Source organism: Salmo trutta, chromosome 30 (assembly GCF_901001165.1).
Source record: "Salmo trutta chromosome 30, fSalTru1.1, whole genome shotgun sequence".
NCBI lineage: Eukaryota > Metazoa > Chordata > Actinopteri > Salmoniformes > Salmonidae > Salmo > Salmo trutta.
The window spans coordinates 31087946-31106904 of NC_042986.1; the positions used below are offsets into that span (position 1 = coordinate 31087946).

An 18959-nucleotide genomic window follows, 5' to 3' on the forward strand; every position below is an offset into this window, starting at 1 on the left:
AGAACAACAATACAATCCTGATAGTAATGTTTTTTAGCCACAATGACGCAAGGTTTTCTGCCAGGCTTTCTTGCTTGAGATCCCCGATATGAGCGGTCTACAAGGACGTCTTTATCCATTTTGAGGGCTTCCTTCAATAACTTTGAAACCGATGAAGTAGAACTTGAGCCTTGGTCCTCAGCTACCCCCATGATCCTGATATTGGATCTTCGCATATAACCTTGTAAATGTATACATTGTTCCTTAAGGCTAGCCACAACAGTTTCAAGCTTCTTAACCGTGGTTTGTGACGTAGTCATGTTGTCCGTGCATGTTATTTCATTTCATGTGGGAGACAGTTTACTTAACTGTATCCAGTTCAGTACGAACCACTGATGTATGCTTTGCGAGTTCATTCTTGATTGCTTGTAACTCCGGCTTAATAAAATGAAAGTCGTCACTGAGCACCTTCTTGAGTTCCGACTTGAGTATGGATGAAATGTCCGCTCTGAGGGCAGCAAGAATCTCTGCCTTCAAATCCTCTTTGTTAATTATTCCGCCGAGCCGAGGTTGAGGAGCCGTTGCTCCCACTTGTTGAAGAACTCGCGACCGTCTTGGGCCTAGTGTTTTCCCTTTAGTCAGTTACTCTATTGAACTTAAACTTTTGCAGGTTATGCATTAAACAAAAATAAAAGTAAAGCATGTCATTCAAAGGCTGTGTTTCCTAGTTCTTTTTGGGTCAAAGCACAAAGAAAGTATTAAATAAATGCAATTTCAGCAGGTCAGAAAAATGTAACCTACTCCATGGCTTGCTCACTTGCCCCCCCCCCCCCCCCCCCCACCCCACCCCACCATATGGCCCAAGCTCCCTGTCATCCAGGACCTCTATACCAGGCGGTGTCAGAGGAAGGCCCTAAAAATTGTCAAAGACTCCAGCAACCCAAGTCACAGTTTGTTCTCTCGGCAAGCAGTACCGGAGCGCCAAGTCTGGGACCAAAAGGCTTCAGAACAGCTTCTACCCCATAGCCATAAGACTGCTGAACAGTTAATTAAATGGCTTCCCAGACTTTCTGCTTTACACCCCTACCTACATGTATATAGTATTTCAATCAATCACCTAACCAAACCTACATGTATATATCGCCTCAGTCAATCACCCCAACTACCTCTTACCCCAGTGTACTGACTCAGTACCGGTACTCCATTTATATAGCTGTATATAGCCCTGTTATTGTTATTTTATTGTGTTCTTTTGTTGTGTTACTATTTTATTTTGATCTATTTGCTAATTGTCTTACTTTTTAACTGCATTTTTGGGAAAGGGCTTGTAAGTATTTCACGTATTCGGCGCATGTGACAAATACAATTTGATTTGATTTATTGTAAGCCAATATAATAGCCTCCACTATTCAATGGGATAGTCATTGGCGAGAGAGAGGCCTACCTTTGCAGGGCTGCACCTAGGAAACTAAGAGTTTGTCACTCTTGTGTAAACTTCTGATTCTGTCCAAGTAGATGCGCAATGTGTGTGAAGGGGTTAAACCAAGGCCTCCTACATTTTAAAGGGTTAATAAATTGTGTTATGACAAACTGTAAGGTCTCCTCTTTAGGAGACCTCTGTGTGTATGTGTGTGTGTGTGTGTGTGTGTGTGTGTGTGTGTGTGTGTGTTAACACCTGTTTTGAGTGTTGTGCCCTTCAGACACTATCAGAAGGCGGAAACCGCTTATGTTCATACTCCTCCTGTCTGGGCCCCACCTGGCTATCTGAGGTTCTAAGAATACGACTGGTTTAGTGAGAACACAAGGCTGCCGCAGGCCTGATGAAAACAGCCACCTGTCAGAAGATTCTTGGACTTGTTCACCTTGTTATGACCTTATACTTGTGATGAAAGGTCAAGTTTCGGTCAAACCCATTTCTGAGCTTTTAATTGCTGATAAGATGGTTGCTGCTGTCAGGGGGAGGTTAGATTTATTAAAATGTTGTTGCCAGGGAAACTCACGCAAAGAGGACTGGGAGAGGCTATATGAGTTACAGGATGTCTTAGACATTTTGCAGAACCTGGGGAGAGGTATCATATACTGTACTCTGTACCAACTTCTGCCTACAATTGTATTACTAAAGGAGAATTGTAATACTTAAACAAAGAGTCTGTGTTTCTTTTCCATTACTAATGTATGTTTCATAATTATATAGACCTGATCATCTGTTGAAGAAATTGACCAACACGTGTACTGGACATAAACGGTGAAGACGCTCTTCTTCCACAGCGGGTGGAAAGCCACAAGCTCTAATGCGAGACAATTATAATTGTCGCTGACCTTAGGCATAAAGGCGGGGTTAGGCCACAAGGTTACCTTGGATAACACCGGGGGCAAACTGTAGGCACGAATCTTGGACTGGCAGTGCGTGCAGCTCACTCACTTTCTGGAGATAAGGGCAACTAGTAAAGTGGTTTTGAAAGAGAGATAATTCATCTCCAGGCTTTCCTGTGGCTCAAAAGGCTGCTGTAATCTCCTAAGTGGCGCAACGGTCTAAACGGTCACAAACATTTGATCAACAGAGGACTCTGGATGAGTGTGGTGCAGACTCACCTGGGGTGACGCCAGAGTGCCCTGCCTGTTGCCTCGACTCCCAGAGGAACAAACACGGCACCGACCGGCAGTGTGTCCTCTGTGGCCACAGATGGCGCACATGATGGATCCTCCTCTAGTCTCCCTACTCGCAGCCCCTCCAACCTCCATGGGCACCGGAGCGGGGGTGCTGGATGATGGAACCGACAGAGCCCCCTCTGGACGTCCGCGGGTGACCAGCAGGTTATCCAACCGGATGGACAAATCCACCAGTTGGTCAAAGGAAATGGTGGCATCCCTGCAGTCGGACATCCTCTCGTAGGCTGCATGGTCGATGAGGGCCCTGTCGTTCCAGCCTGCTCCGGCTGCCAAGGTCCGGAATTCCAGAGCCAAGTCCTGGGCGCTCCTCGTCCCCTGTCTCAAATGGAAGAGCCTCTCCCCCGCCGCTCTGCCCTCAGGTGGATGGTCGAAGACGGCCCTGAAGCGACGGGTGAACTCCTCGAAGTGGTCTGGTGCCGTGTCTCCTTCTCTCCACATGGCGTTTGCCCACTCCAGCGCTCTTCCTGTGAGACAGGAGACGAGAGCTGCCACTCTCTCCCCTCCTGAGGGCGCTGGGTGCACAGTGGCCAGGTAGAAATCCAGTTGTAACAGAAATCCCTGGCACTGTGCTGCCGTTCCATCAAACTCCCTGGGAAGGGAGAGACGCTTCCACCGGAATTCATTCCGGATGGAACGGGTGGTGACAAGCCCGGTTGTGCTGGTCGAGGCACTGGAGAGACTTCCTGTCTCTCCCAGCGGTCCATGGTCTGGACAACGCGATCCATCATGGCACCAAGATGATGTAACATGGCCGAATGTTCCTGGACGCGCTCCTCAACTCCTCTAACCAGGGTACCTGCTCCTGCGGACTCCATGGTAGGTGTGTAATTCTGTCAATATCGGGTGTATGAGAGGCAAAGTCAGGTGCAGGAGAGAAGCGAAATGTAACCAAGCGCACTTTATTATAGTTCCAAATACGAGAGCACTACATAAATAAAAATCCAAAGTAAAGCGCGTAAATCAAACACCACAAAAAACATGAAACAATTACACACAAAACATGATGGGGAACAGAGGGTTAAATACAAGTAGATTGATTGGGGAAATGAAAACCAGGTGTGTATGGAAACAAGACAAGACAAATGGATAATAGAAAAATGGAGTGGCGATGGCTAGAAAGCCGGTGACGTCGATCGCGAACGCCGCCCGAACAAGGAGAGGAGCCGACTTCGGCGGAAGTCGTGACATATGCACTTTTTACTCTATACATTTTTCCTGACACCCAAAAGCACTCGTTACATTTTGAATGCTTAGCAGAAAGGGGAAATTGCCTAATTCACACACTTATCAAGAGAACATCCCTTGTCATCCCTGCTGCCTCTGATGTGGCAGGCTCACTAAACACATACTTTGTTTGTAAATGACATCTGAGTGTTGGATCATGCCCCTGCCTATCCATAAATAAATTTTAAAAAACAAGAAAATGATGCAGTCTGGTTTGCTTTATATATGGAATTTGAAATTATTTATACTTTTACTTTTGATACTTCAGTATATTAAGTATATTTCAAACCAAATAATTTTACACTTTTACTCAAGCATTATTTTACTGGGTGACTGCATTCACTTTTACTTGAGTCATTTTCTATTAAGGTATCTTTACTTTTACTCAAGTATGACAATTGGATACGTTTTCCACCACTGCCTGTCTCAGACAGACACTGTGTGATTGTTTTCTCCCCGAGTAGTCACTCCCAGAGTGAATCCCAATGTGATACATGGAAATAAGTATTTGACAGGGAACTGTAATAGTGTATTAAATCATTAGATTGATAAACGTTACATGGACCCTACTTGAAGTAAAAAATAAAAAGTAGGGGAGACCACGGCAAAGTAACACTTTCAGTCTTTCGCTTGTTCATGAAAAGATTATTTGAGATAGATTAATACTATTTTTATACAAACAATATACATATCTCAGCTACCATTACACACTGTAACTATGTTTCTAGGACATACATCGTTTAACCACGTAGACGGGATTAATTGTAACAGGCTGTGGGGTTAAATGTAACAGTGACTTCCGTGGTAAAAATTAGGGGTAATTAAGAAATTGTATTATTTGAAATTGATGTTTGGATGAAAATACACTATAGGCCGAGGATATATGATTATCACCGGTCTCCCCAATAGGCCCAGTGGTTCCCAAACTTTTTATAGTCCAGTACCCCTTCAAACATTCAACCTCCAGCTGCGTACCACCTCTAGCACCAGGGTCAGCGCACTCTCAAATGTTGTTTTTTGCAGGCTTACAATAAAAAAAAAGGTGAATCACATTTTTATTTGGCGTACCCCGACCGCATTGCGTACTCAGTATGGGAATACCTGGCTAGGCTATATGATTGTCTTGCTGCAAGATAAATGCAATTGTTACATTATAATAACGTTGTAATAAAACTGCAACAATGTAGCAGCTTCAAGTCGGGAAACAATGTAGCAGGACTAACCGAACATTCAGCAGCATTGTTGTAACCACGACCACTATAGTTCCGAAAACACTGATAAAACGGCATTGGCAAACTGATATGGTTAAAAACATGGCATGGTGAAAATGGTAGTTGCACAAACATATCAATTTATTAATGTTGTGCTTTGGAATATTCTGTAGCTTGAAGAGGTTAGGCTAAATGCATAGGCTACACTCTGCACAGACATAGGCCTCCTGCTTCGACTTTAGCGAAGCATACAGTAAATCTCGGGCTAGGCTGGATACTTGTTGTTTTCATTTCTCCCTTTTCACCGGCCGGCCGGCAAACTGGAGCGACACACCCCCACAATCTGCACAGAAAAAAAGTGAGTGACACATTCCAAACTACCCATTGGCTTCTGGTTTGCGATGGCAGCGGACCAATAGCAGTGAATTGAAGGCGGTGCCTTGTGAATCTCGCCTGGCTGCACGCGCAGGGGAGTGGGGGCGTGGCATTTTTTTGAGGAAAAAAAGCTAAACAATCTTTAATATTTCAAATTGACTGTGTCGGCTTTTTAAGTTGTCTCGGCTGGTGGAGAAGTCCATACCTTAGAATAGTGGTAACACACGGGGATCCACTCAAGACAGGCCTGAATGTATTTTCTTCCAAATTTCTGGACGAAAAGGTATAGAAAGCGGGTAATCTTTCTTTAGTCACCACTCCGGTCCGACGATGAATTCTAAACGTTTGCTTGACATGTCTCCGGCTGAAACACTGGTCGGGGGCGCTTCGAAACAAGCCGGTATTGACCAGCATGCAGAGGGTTCCAAGGGAAGCGAAATGAGTGTCACCACTACTGACAGTGGTGTCATTCTGGCGTGCGGGAGCGGGCCCGCATCAGGAGCAGTTTTCTGCACATTCGTGCTAGACGATGGCACTTTGAGAGAATGTACAAACCAGGACATCATCCTCAATGGGAATGACCTGTCGTCAGGGAAAGAAAAATACGCGCACCGGAAAATAGTAGGTGCTATTACACTGTCATATCCATTGCATGCTAGATTAAAAGCAAATGTGTAATGTGTTATTCATCTCCCCCCTATTCAACTATGTATCAATCGAGTTTTCACATTAGACATTTTTTTCTCCTAAAAGCCTACTGTTGCGTGCACCGGGGAAACAAACTACAGAACCAGCCGCTCTGACTTTACTAATGACATGAATCGGTTACTTTTTAAAGTGAAAATATAGGTCAGGCAGGCTATACGACTAACCCAAGTTAATTATACCCGAAATGCAACTAGTATGTATGACGAATATAATCTGTTAAAATGGCGGCTCATTGCATGTTCAAAGTTTAAAGGAAAAAGGGCTGGGACTCCAAACTAATTTCCCCTCCCCCATAGCGACCGCTTTGCCTGCCAGAATTTCAGCATGGAGGCATCGAGACCAATGATTCAGATAATAAACACTAGATGACTGATTGGGGGCGCTGTGTTGAATCCATCTATTCACTCCCTCACATTTCAGTCGTTTAGCAGATGATCTTAACCAGAGCGACTTACAATAGAGTGCATACATTTTCATACCCCACCATTGCAACAAATATTTTGGAAGCTATAGAATTGCATTTATTAATATCTACATTACTTTTTTGCCATATTTATTATATTACAGAAGCCTTAATGTATATTTGAATAATATATAAAAACATTTTCCTTAAAGTATAATTTTTAGATCTTACAAATGTTACTGTCCCCACTACAAAAAAAACTTAAATACCTGTAATTTTCATCTTGAAAAGTTTAATTGAAATACTGTATGGAGGACTGCTCCTACTGGGGAATGCCAATATGGCCGACCGGTGGCTTCAAAGCCTCTTAATGTCCAACATATAGCATCAGCAATCCATGGTTTATATCAGTGACCAAGACCCTGCTTTGAAGGGAAGAAAAACTATCTTCAAGTGTTGCTTGAAATTATTATTTTTTTTAAACAACAATGCATGTCAGATATATTGTATTGTCTCAAGACATTCACACATCCCCATATAGATATTAGAGAGTGGACAATGTCCTACCAGTGAATATCTAGGGGATGTCATATGCCTAAACGTTTTTGAGAAACCTTCATTTTGTTTAGCCATCCTACATGCTATCACTTGTTTGGTATTATAGCCTATTGTCAAGTGTTTGTCAGATGGCGGTGTGTGAGCAGGAGGATTACAGAGGGTTAATGTGCTCCGTGAAGGGATTGTTCAACGGAATTACAAAATAACATATTGGTTTCCTTACCCTGTAAGCAGTCTATTGACAAGGTATGACAGCAATCCATGCTTTGGTTTAGTTTCCTTAGCACTGCTTCCACATGCTAAATTTTTTTGCGTTTGTGGCACAAATCCCATTCAAGTCATGGGAATTTTTCTTGTTACATTTTTGAGCTTCACGATCAATTTAAGATACTTTTAGATGATTTGGACATGATTAGGTCAGTCAAATTACCGGCGGTCACTGTTATAATCATTTCATAAAAGCATTTCACTGTAGTGTTTTACACCTGCTGTATCCTGTGCATCATAGGTGAAATTGCCACGGGGGATGGGGGGGACATGTAAGTCCCAATATTAAGAACAGGTCGATTCTTCCCCCCCAATAGGCTCAATTCTTTCAAATCTAAAAAATATATACATTTTTTTGTTGGTTGGGGGCCCCTTGGAGTTCGGCGGTTCCCCAGATACTGTATGAACAAGTCTTAAGGTGGCAGAAATGTGTAGAATTGTAGGAAATTAGCTTTAACAGTCGTTAGGACACGAAAAACTGTCCAACTCCTCCTGAATTTTCCAACAGAAATGGGGTTTTAGTGGTTCATCGATGTGTCATTCTGGTCATGCACGGCGCAACCAACATAGGTAGTTCATTAGCTAAGCTAGAGCATTAAGCACAGTATAATTAATTACACTAACTACGTTTCCATCCTCAGTTTTAATGCGAGTAAAGTCATACCGTATAAAAAAATCACGACAGCTGTGATGGAAACAGGTAGTTTCGATAGGTAGTACAATTTTCTAGATGCTGACAGATCATTTATTAGTTCAACATGGTGGGATCTTGTTGTGTCGGTAAAATGTATTATGCGAGAAATGGTGTTGGAAAGGCCTTTATGCGCAACTATTTATATAATAATCATGATATCAACGTAAACTTGGAGTCATGCGATGGTATGGATTGTGGTCCTCCCAATATCACTCTGGAAACCATGCAGTTTATTAGGCTACAGATTAAATAAGTTATAATGAACTTCACAGTCTTATTTTGGTGGCATGATGATCGATGCTTGACTGCCGTTTGACAAATAAAAATGTTCTCACTGCTATCTATAATAACCTCATCATGGAGATTAGCCTACCAGCACAGCTTCTCGCACTGTATCTGCAAGCTTTTGGTTAGAATGCCCGTGCCAAGACTAGAGTAAGCACATTTGCTATTTTTAACGAAACAGTTGTTGTTGCAAAACTATCGGTAGAGTTGAAAATGTGTTGGAAACACATTGAACTTGAGATTTTTATTAGGTACATGAAAACTAAAGCGGATAAGTATATATATATATTTTTTATCTGTGAACAAGTCCATTAGGTGGAAACACACCACTAGTGGGAAAATGTGCATATTTTCTTTATGCACATTTTTGAATATTCACATGAAAATCTGTTGCCAATTGGATGGAAACCTAGTTAATGAGTGAAATAGTTTTCCTTCCAAAAAATAGTAAATAAATATGTTAAAAGCAGCTTTTCTGTGTTGTAATAGATGCGGTAAAGAGGTCAATGGAACGCAGACCATGGGGGGATAGAAGAAGGATGCTGGATTGGCGCACAGTCAACAAATCTGATCTAACAAAGATGATATTCGTCAAAACCGTCACGATTGATGCATTGTAACAGGCCCACAATGTGGTTACCAAAGTCCGATTGAAATACATTTGGCTGTTTTCACTGCATAACATTTAGAAGTAGTCCATTTTCAGGTTTAGAAGAAGTGACTGGACTGCTAAATGCTAACTCCCATTCGTATATCTGGTAGCATAGCTAGCATAGAGAAATCGGTGGTGGTAGTCAAAGTCATTTGTAATGAAGTTGATTGGTGATGACATGAACATGTATTGGATGACATGAACATGCTGACATTCATACAGCATATACCGATTTTTACCCCACCATATTGTGAAATTGTGCAAATGATCTTTCCTCTCTACCCAGTGGCAAAATGTGTAGAATTCTAGGAAATTAGCTTTAAAACTTAACATTTTTATCTCTGCCCCATGTCAAAATGTGTTGAAATGCAGAAAGTTAGCTGTTTTCCCAAAAATATATTTCTTGGGTGGTTGGGGGCCTTCGACTTATTATCTCTTCCCCATATCAAAATGTGTCAAAATGCAGAACGTTAGCTGTTTCCCAAAAATATATTTCTTGGGTGGTTGGGGGCCTTCCACTTATACTGTGTTTTACCCCTCCATATACCCCTCAAAATGCCCCTTAAGAGAGGCATAATAAGTCAAACTGTGTATAATTGCAGGAAATGCTCAGGACCCCTCGGACAGCCCGTCTACTGTTCCCCCCCCCATTATCACCCCTCGGACAGCCCGTCTACTGTTCGCCACCCCCATTATCTACACCACAATTTCACCCTTGCTGTGCATTTGACAATACAACTTAAAACTTGAAAAATCTTTGAGTAGCAAAAAAATTATATATTAGAAAAAATTAATACCTCCTATATATATAGGGGCAGTACTCACTGAATGTTGATATTGTGAACCTATGTTATGTATTTTAACCACCTGTTTCAGGAAGTGATGTCACTCAGTACTGCCCCTATATGTAGGACCTTCCACCCCCAGTTGTGATATGGATGCCTGATGAAGACCTAAGGGTCGAAACGTTGTTATTAATAAAAATCACCTGGGAGTGTGAGCGGCAGTATGCAGCATTTTCCCTTTTATTTTCCATGAATTCACCTACAACTACAGCACCTGCAAAAAGTACCTGGATGTGCGTATGTTTTTCAGCTTTTGTCCATGTGTAAACAGTGCCAGGGAAACTAAACCAAAGCATGGATTGCTGTCATACGTTGTCCATAGACTGCTGAGAGGGTAAGGAAACCAATGTGTAATTTTGGTGTACTATCCCTTTAACCAGGGATCATCAACTAGATTCAGTCGCAGGTCATTTTATTTCTTGAGCGGATGGTCAGGTGGCCGGAACAGAATTACAAATCATTTGTAGACTGCAAATTGACCACAAGAATCCCAAACAGATCTAATATTTGACTAAAGTATAGTAATTTAAAATAGGGCTGTGCGATATATTGAATTTGAGTTTATATTTTAGCACGATATTCCAAATGCCTGTATCTCAAGAACCCATTAAAGTTACAATTTGAAATGGTTAATTTAAGGTTTAAAGTTAGGTAAGGTTTATGGTTAGGGTAGAGGTTAAGGTTAGGGTAAGGGTTATGGTTTTGGTAAGGGTAGGGGATAAGATTAGGGTAAGGGTAGGGGTTAAGGTTAGGGTAAGGGTAGGGGTTAAGGTTAGGGTAGGGGGTAAGGGTAGGGGTTAAGGTTAGGGTAAGGGTAGGGGTAAGGGCAGGGGTTAAGGTTAGGGTAAAGGTAGGGATTAAGGTTAAGTAAGGGTAGGGATAGGGTAGGGGTAGGGTAAGAGTAGGCGTGAAGGTTAGAGTAAGGTTCAGAATTAAGGTTAGGGTATGGGTTAAGGTTAGGGTAAGGGTAGGGGTAAGGGTAGGGGTTAGGTAAGGGTACTGGTTATGTTTAAAGTTAGGGTAAGGGTAGGGTTTAAGGTAATGGTAGGGGTTAAGGTAAGGTTAGGGGTTAAGGTTAGGGTTTAAGGTAGAGATTAGGATTTAGGGTAAGGTTAGGGTAAGGGTTAAGGTTAAGATTAGGGTAAGGTTAGGGGTTAAAGTTACGGTTTAGGGTAGGGTTAGGGTTAGGGTAAGGGTAGGGGATAAGGTAAGTGTTAAGGTTAGGGTAGAGGGTAGAGGGTAAGGTCAGGGTTATGGTTAAGGTAAGGGTAAGGTTAGGGGTTAAAGTTACGGTTTAGGGTAGGGTTTAAGGTTAGGGTATGGGATAAGGTAAGGGTAAGTGTTAAGGTAAGGTTTAAGGTTAGGGTAGGGGTTAGGGTTATGGTTAAGGTAAGGATAGGGATAGGGATTAAGGTTAGGTTAAGGGTAGGAGTTAAGGTTAGGGTAGGGATTAGGGTAGGGGTTAAGGTTAGGGTAGGGGGTAAGGGTAGGGGTTAAGGTTAGGGTAGGGTTAAGGTTAGGGTAAGGGTAGGGGTTAAGGTTAGGGTAAGGGTAGGGGGTAAGGGTAGGGGGTAAGGTTAGGGTAAGGGTAGGGGTAAAGGTTAGGGTAAGGGTAGGGGTTAAGGTTAGGGTAGTGTAGGGTTAGGTTAGGGATCTCCCAAGGATCCTGGATAGCACACACCCAGCTCCTCCCTCTTCCTGCCACTCACAAGCTCCTCCCCCTCCTGCCACTCGCAACAACAAAGATGAAAGATAATTTCTTCCTCTCTGACAACAAGCGGTTTCAAATCGTTATTTGCATTTGAGGTTTGGTCCAACAGAATCGGTCATATGGACACTGAAACACATTTAGACATTATTTTACTGTAATAGATGGGAACCCTTTATATGTCTCAACTCCTCAAATTGCACAAAGAGCAGACCCTATTAAAACTGGAGTATCAAGGAACATTGATTCTGCAAAATTAATGCTCAGTTTCTGTCGTGTACGGGTACTACTAGAAGCGTTTTAGCCACAGACTGTTATGCTAGCTGTCTAGTCTGTGTTTTATAAATGTGCAATGAGCATAAAAAAATATTATGTAAGGAATTAACAACTCGTTCTCATTCTGATAAATAAGGTAGGCCACTTGATTTCAACATCTGAACAAAGTGGACAAGCTAGCATACTGTTGGAGATGGTCAGAAGGGTGTGTTCATAACAAGTCAACTGTTCTAACTTGTTAGCTAGCAAATAGATCCAAGTTGGCTAGACTTTAATTATAAAGATTAGCTGGCTACTGACTAGCACGTGGGCTTGTGCTTGAGAGATTGTTTATGAGACCTGTGTTAATTTTATATAATGCCTGCTTTTTGGTCATTATTAGTGAATGCTACAAGAAGTTGGTCATTATTAGTGAATGCTGCAAGAAGTTGGTCATTTTTAGTGAATGCTGCAAGACGTTGGTCATTATTAGTGAATGCTACAAGAAGTTGGTCATAAGTATTGAATGCTACAAGAAGTTGGTCATTATTAGTGAATGCTGCAAGACGTTGGTCATTATTAGTGAATGCTACAAGAAGTTGGTCATTATTAGTGAATGCTGCAAGACGTTGGTCATTATTAGTGAATGCTACAAGATGTTGGTCATTATTAGTGAATGCTGCAAGACGTTGGTCATTATTAGTGAATGCTACAAGACGGTGATTATTAGTGAATGTTGCAAGAAGTTGGTCATTATTAGTGAATGCTGCAAGAAGTTGGCCATTATTAGTGAATGCTGCAAGAAGTTGGTCATTATTAGTGAATGCTGCAAGAAGTTGGTCATTAGTATTGAATGCTACAAGACCGTGATTATTCGTGAATGCTGCAAGAAGTTGGTCATTATTAGTGAATGCTGCAAGAAGTTGGTCATTATCAGTGAATGCTGCAAGAAGTTGGTCATTATTAGTGAACGCTACAAGAAGTTGGTCATTATCAGTGAATGCTGCAAGAAGTTGGTCATTATTAGTGAATGTTACAAGAATTTGGTCATTATTAGTGAATGCTACAAGATGTTGGTCATTATGTAATGCCTGCTGCAAAAAGTTGGTAATTATTAATGAATGCTACAAGAAGCTGGACATTATTAGTGAATGCTACAAGAAGTTGGTCATTATTAGTGAATGCTACAAAAGTTGGTCATTATTAGTGAACGCTGCAAGAAGTTGGTCAATATTAGTGAATGCTACAAGATGTTGGTCATTATTAGTGAATGCTACAAGAAGTTGGTAATTAATTATCCATTTTTGCTCAGAAAACTAGGGGGGCAAAATAAAATCACATGTGGCCGCCGGTTGGGGAACCCTACTTTAAACAATAGGCTATAGATTCTAGTTGTCAGTGCCTCCTAATTGTTGGACATGATTTAGTGTAACTGACACAGCTTCTATTTCTTTGGACACAAAATCTCTAAACAACGTCTCTTTCCCAACAATGTAGCCAAAATAAAGAGGTAGTTTGGGCCTAAACTGTCACGACCTGTCACGAGCGGAATGAACAGTTTAAGGAGTGAGTCAAGCGCAGGAGACGGAGGTCCGTGAGAACAAACTTAATTTAATAAGTCCACGGGCAAGATTCATATACAGCTGGGAGCATAACAGTCAGAAAGAATGACTAAAAGAAGCTCCGCGCAAAAGGCAGACGGGTCACAGCCCGACAACCCTAATGCCTAGAGAATAGACGTAACACCACACGTAACAACGAACAATCCCGCACAAATCCTAGCTAAACACAGACAGACTAAATAACCCCCCCTCTAATGACAAACACAAAACAGGTGCAAACAAAAACAGACATAACTAATAGACACTGAAACACAGATCGGTGGCAGCTAGTAGGCCGGCGACGACGACCGCCGAGCGCCGCTCGACCGAGGAGAGGTGCCCCCTGCTGTGGATGTTGTGACAGTACCCCTCCCCTGACGCGCGGGTCCCGCAGCGCGCCGACGCCGGCCTCGAGGACGACCCGGAGGGCGAGGCGCTGGGCGATCCGGGCGAAGGTTGTGGAAATTCCGCAACATGGCTGGAGCGTACCCCTCCCAGTCCACGAGGTACTGTAGGCCCCCCACCCGACGTCGGGAGTCCAAGATGGCCCGGACTGTGTACGCCGGGGCCCCTCCGATGTCCAGGGGGGGCGGGGGGACCTCCCGCACCTCAGCGTCCTGCAGCGGACCAGCTACCACCGGCCTGAGGAGAGACACATGAAACGAGGGGTTAATACGGTAATATGTAGGAAGTTGTAACCTATAACACACCTCGTTTATTCTCCTCAGGACTTTGAATGGCCCCACAAATCGCGGACCCAGCTTCCGGCAGGGCAGGCGGAGGGGCAGGTTCCGGGTCGAGAGCCAGACTCTATCCCCCGGGTTAAACACGGGGGCTTCACTGCGGTGGCGGTCAGCGCTCACTTTGTGTCGTTCTCCAGCCTTCTTTATACACTCCTGGACCGCATTCCAGGTTTCCCTAGAGCGCTGGACCCATTCCTCCACCGCAGGAGCCTCTGTCTGGCTCTGTTGCCATGGCACCAGGACCGGCTGATACCCCAACACGACCTGGAAGGGTGACAGGTTAGTAGAGGAGTGGCGCTGAGAGTTCTGGGCCATCTCGGCCCAGGGCACGATCCGCGCCCACTCCCCTGGCCGGTCCTGGCAATATGACCGCAGAAACCTGCCTACATCCTGGTTAATGCGCTCTACCTGCCCATTACTCTCGGGGTGGAAACCCGAGGTCAGGCTGACCGAGACCCCAGCCTCTCCATAAACGACCTCCACACCCTGGATGTGAACTGGGGACCCCGATCAGATACGATATCCTCGGGCACCCCGTAGTGCCGGAAGACGTGGGTGAATAGGGCCTCCGCGGTCTGTAGGGCCGTAGGAAGACCGGGCAACGGAAGCAGACGGCAGGACTTCGAGAACCGATCCACAACAACCAGGATCGTAGTATTTCCCTGAGATGGCGGGAGATCCGTAAGGAAATCCACCGAGAGTTGAGACCAAGGTCGTTGTGGAACGGGGAGGGGCTGTAATTTCCCTCGAGGCAGGTGCCTAGGAGCCTTGCACTGGGCACACACCAAACAGGAAGAGACATAGTGTGTTACATCCTCTACCAAGGTGGGCCACCAGTACTTCCCCCTCAGGCCTCGCACTGTCCGTTCCACCCCAGGGTGACCCGAGGAGGGTAAAGTGTGGGCCCATCGGGTCAAGCGATCGCGGACACCCAGCGGGACGAACTTCCGACCCGCGGGACATTGAGGTGGAGTGGGTTCGAACCGACTCGCCCGCTCGATGTCCACATCCACCTCCCACACCACCGGTGCCACCAGACAGGAAGCCGGGAGTATGGGAGTGGGATCGATGGTCCGCTCCTCGGTGTCGTAGAGACGTGACAGTGCGTCGGCCTTCCGGTTCCGAGAACCCGAAATGTACGAAAGGGTGAACTGAAACCTCATAAAGAACATGGCCCACCTGGCTTGACGAGGATTAAGTCTCCTCGCTGCCCGGATGTACTCCAGGTTACGGTGGTCGGTCCAGATGAGAAAAGAATGACGTGCCCCCTCAAGCCAATGTCTCCACACTGTCAAAGCCTTGACCACGGCTAACAACTCCCTGTCCCCCACATCATAGTTGCGCTCCGCCGGGCTCAGCTTCTTAGAAAAGAATGCGCAGGGGCGGAGCTTCGGAGGAGCGCCCGAACGCTGCGAAAGCACAGCTCCCACCCCAGCCTCGGACGCGTCCACCTCCACTATGAATGGCAAAGAGGGATCCGGATGCGCCAGCACCAGAGCGTTGGTAAACAGAACCTTCAGACGACGGAAGGCTCTGTCCGCCTCTGCCGACCACCGCAATTGCACCGGACCCCCCTTCATCAGTGAGGTAATGGGAGCTGCCACCTGGCCAAAACCCTGGATAAACCTCCGGTAATAATTGGCGAACCCAAAGAACCGCTGCACCTCCTTCACAGTGGTAGGGGTCGGCCAATTACGCACAGCCGTAACGTGGTCATCTTCCATCACCACCCCTGTGGTGGAAATGCGATATCCCAGAAAAGAAACGGCTTGTTGAAAGAACTCACATTTCTCAGCCTTGACGTATAGGTCATGCTCCAGCAGCCGCCCAAGCACTTTACGCACCAGAGCCACATGCGCGGCGCGAGTAGCGGAGTAGATCAAGATGTCATCGATGTACACCACCACCCCCTGTCCGAGCATGTCCCTGAGAACCTCGTCCACAAAGGATTGGAAGACGGCGGGAGCATTCTTTAACCCATATGGCATGACGAGGTACTCATAATGGCCTGATGTGGTACTAAATGCGGTCTTCCACTCGTCTCCATCTCGGATACGCACCAGGTTATACGCGCTCCTGAGATCTAGTTTGGTGAAATGACTCCACGGCCGTAGCAATGAGAGGTAGTGGGTAACTGAACCCCACTGTGATAGAATTTAGACCTCTATAGTCAATGCACGGGCGCAGGCCTCCCCCTTCTTCTTCACAAAAAAGAAAGGAGACGGGTGATTTAGATGGCCGAATGTATCCCTGTCTCAAGGATTCAGTGACGTATGTCTCCATAGCCACTGTCTCCTCCTGCGACAGAGGGTACACGTGACTTTTAGGAAGGGCTGCGCCAGCCTGGAGGTTTATCACACAATCCCCCTGTCGATGGGGTGGTAATTGAGTCGCATTTGTTTTACTGAAGGCGATAGCCAAATCGGCATATTCAGAGGGGATGTGTACAGTGGAGACTTGGTCTGGACTCTCCACCGTGGTTGCACCGATGGAAACTCCTATACACCTACCTGAGCACTCCCTCGACCACCCCTTAAGAGCCCTCTGCCCCCATGAAATCTGAGGATTGTGAGAGGCAAGCCAGGGAAGTCCCAGCACCACCGGAAATGCCGGGGAATCAATAAGGAACAGGCTGATACGTTCCTCATGACCCCCCTGCGTTACCATGACCAGTGGCACTGTTTCCTCCCTTTCTTGGCCAGACCCTAGTGGTCGACTATCTAACGCATGCACGGGGAAGGGTTTGTCCAGTTTAACCAGGGGAATCCCTAACTTATCAGCAACACTTCGGTCCATGAACTCCCAGCTGCGCCTGAATCGACTAGTGCCTTATACTGGGAGTGAGGGGAAAACTCTGGGAAGAAAACAGAGACATACATGTGATCGACAGGGGGCTCTGAGTGAGGTGGGGGTGCTGACTCACCTGGGGGTTCGATGGAGTGCTCTGCCTGCCATCTGAGTTCCCGGGAGGACCTCTCCAGCACCGGTCCGCAGTGTGTCCTCTACGGCCACAGTGGGTGCAGGAGAGGCTCACCCCTCCGGTCCTCCTAGCAGCAGTCCCTCCAAGCTCCATGGGCGTTGGAGCAGGAGGGATGGGAGGTGGAATGAATAGGCCCCGATCGGAACGTCCCCGGGCAGCTAGCAGGTTGTCCAGCCTGATGGATAAATCAATTAACTGGTCCAGCGTGGTAGTATGGTCCCGGCAAGCCAGCTCCCGGCGGACGTCCTCACGTAGACTACACCTGTAGTGGTCAATCAGGGCCCGCTCACTCCACCCCGATCCGGCGGCCAGAGTCCGGAACTCCAGAGCAAAGTCCTGAGCGCTCCTCGTCTCCTGCCTCAGATGAAATAATCGCTCGCCCGCCTCCTTGCCCTCCGGGGGATGATCGAATACCGCCCGGAAGCGGCGAGCGAACTCTGGGTAGTTGTCTTTCGCGGAGTCTGGGCCCTCCCAGACGGCGTTGGCCCATTCCAGGGCTCTACCCGTGAGGCACGAGACGAGGACGCTCACCCTCTCTTCATCGGAGGGAGAGGGCCGGACGGTCGCCAGGTACAGGTCCAATTGGAGCAAAAACCCCTTGCACCCAGCGGCCGTCCCGTCGAACTCCCTGGGAGACATTATCCGTATCCCGCTTGTACTGGGTTCGGTTGGATTCGGTAGGGGCGCAGGGTGATGAATTGGTCCTGGTGGGGGTGATGGAGCGACTCGCTCCCAGCTCTCCAATCGGGTCAGCACCTGGTCCATGGCCGTGCCCAGTCGCTGGAGGAGGCTGGCATGTTGGGAGACTTGTTCCTCCATTGACAATGTTCCTGTCCCTGCTGACTCCATATCGGGTGCAGGATTCTGTCACGAGCGGAATGAACAGTTTAAGGAGTGAGTCAAGCGCAGGAGACGGAGGTCCGTGAGAACAAACTTAATTTAATAAGTCCACGGGCAAGATTCATATACAGCTGGGAGCATAACAGTCAGAAAGAATGACTAAAAGAAGCTCCGCGCAAAAGGCAGACGGGGCACAGCCCGACAACCCTAATGCCTAGAGAATAGACGTAACACCACACCGTAACAACGAACAATCCCGCACAAATCCTAGCTAAACACAGACAGACTAAATAACCCCCCCACTAATGACAAACACAAAACAGGTGCAAACAAAAACAGACATAACTAATAGACACTGAAACACAGATCGGTGGCAGCTAGTAGGCCGGCAACGACGACCGCCGAGCGCCGCTCGACCGAGGAGGAGGCGCCCCCTTTTGTGGATGTTGTGACACGACCATTCTCAAAGATGGTGTAGCAGTCGGACGTGTGTTTTGTCTTGTCCCGTCCTGTCCCGTTGTAAATATCGTTTTCCTCGCTTTTTTTTCTAGTAAATATTTCGTATATATTTTAATCTCACTTCCCATCTACGGACTGAATATACTCTCCTGCAACCCGCCTCACCCAATGTGGTACGGATCGGCTATATTTATACTTTAGAACCGGAACCCCCATCAGAAGCTAGCCAGCTAACTAGGTACTAGCTAGTAGTCAGTTAGCCACTGCTAGCGGTCTTCACCGTTAACTCGGACACCAGCCAGCCCCAGCTCGGTCAATACCTGCCAGTCTGCACAGCGCGATATCAACCCAGAGCATATCGGACTGCTTTTTCTCTACCACATCTCCGGATTCCTACCGCAAGCTCTGAACCTTTACACCGGATCATCGCAGCTAGCTAGCTGCAATCCGAGTGGCTACTCCTGGCTAACGTCTCTGTCCTGAAGCAAGCGCCAGTTAGCCT

At 46.1% G+C, this 18959-nt stretch overlaps 1 protein-coding gene across 2 annotated transcripts in view; it reads left to right on the plus strand.

Moving 5' to 3' along the window:
- The first annotated feature begins 5491 nt into the window (after positions 1 to 5491).
- LOC115168504 (zinc finger protein 704) overlaps positions 5492 to 18959 on the plus strand; it is a 113289-nt gene continuing 99821 nt past the window's right edge. The window contains exon 1 of one of the 2 annotated variants that reach the window (XM_029723856.1): positions 5492 to 6080. The gene's annotated coding sequence lies outside the window, so the exon portion shown is untranslated. The remainder of the gene's footprint in view (positions 6081 to 18959) is intronic. The other variant, XM_029723857.1, reaches the window with a different exon arrangement.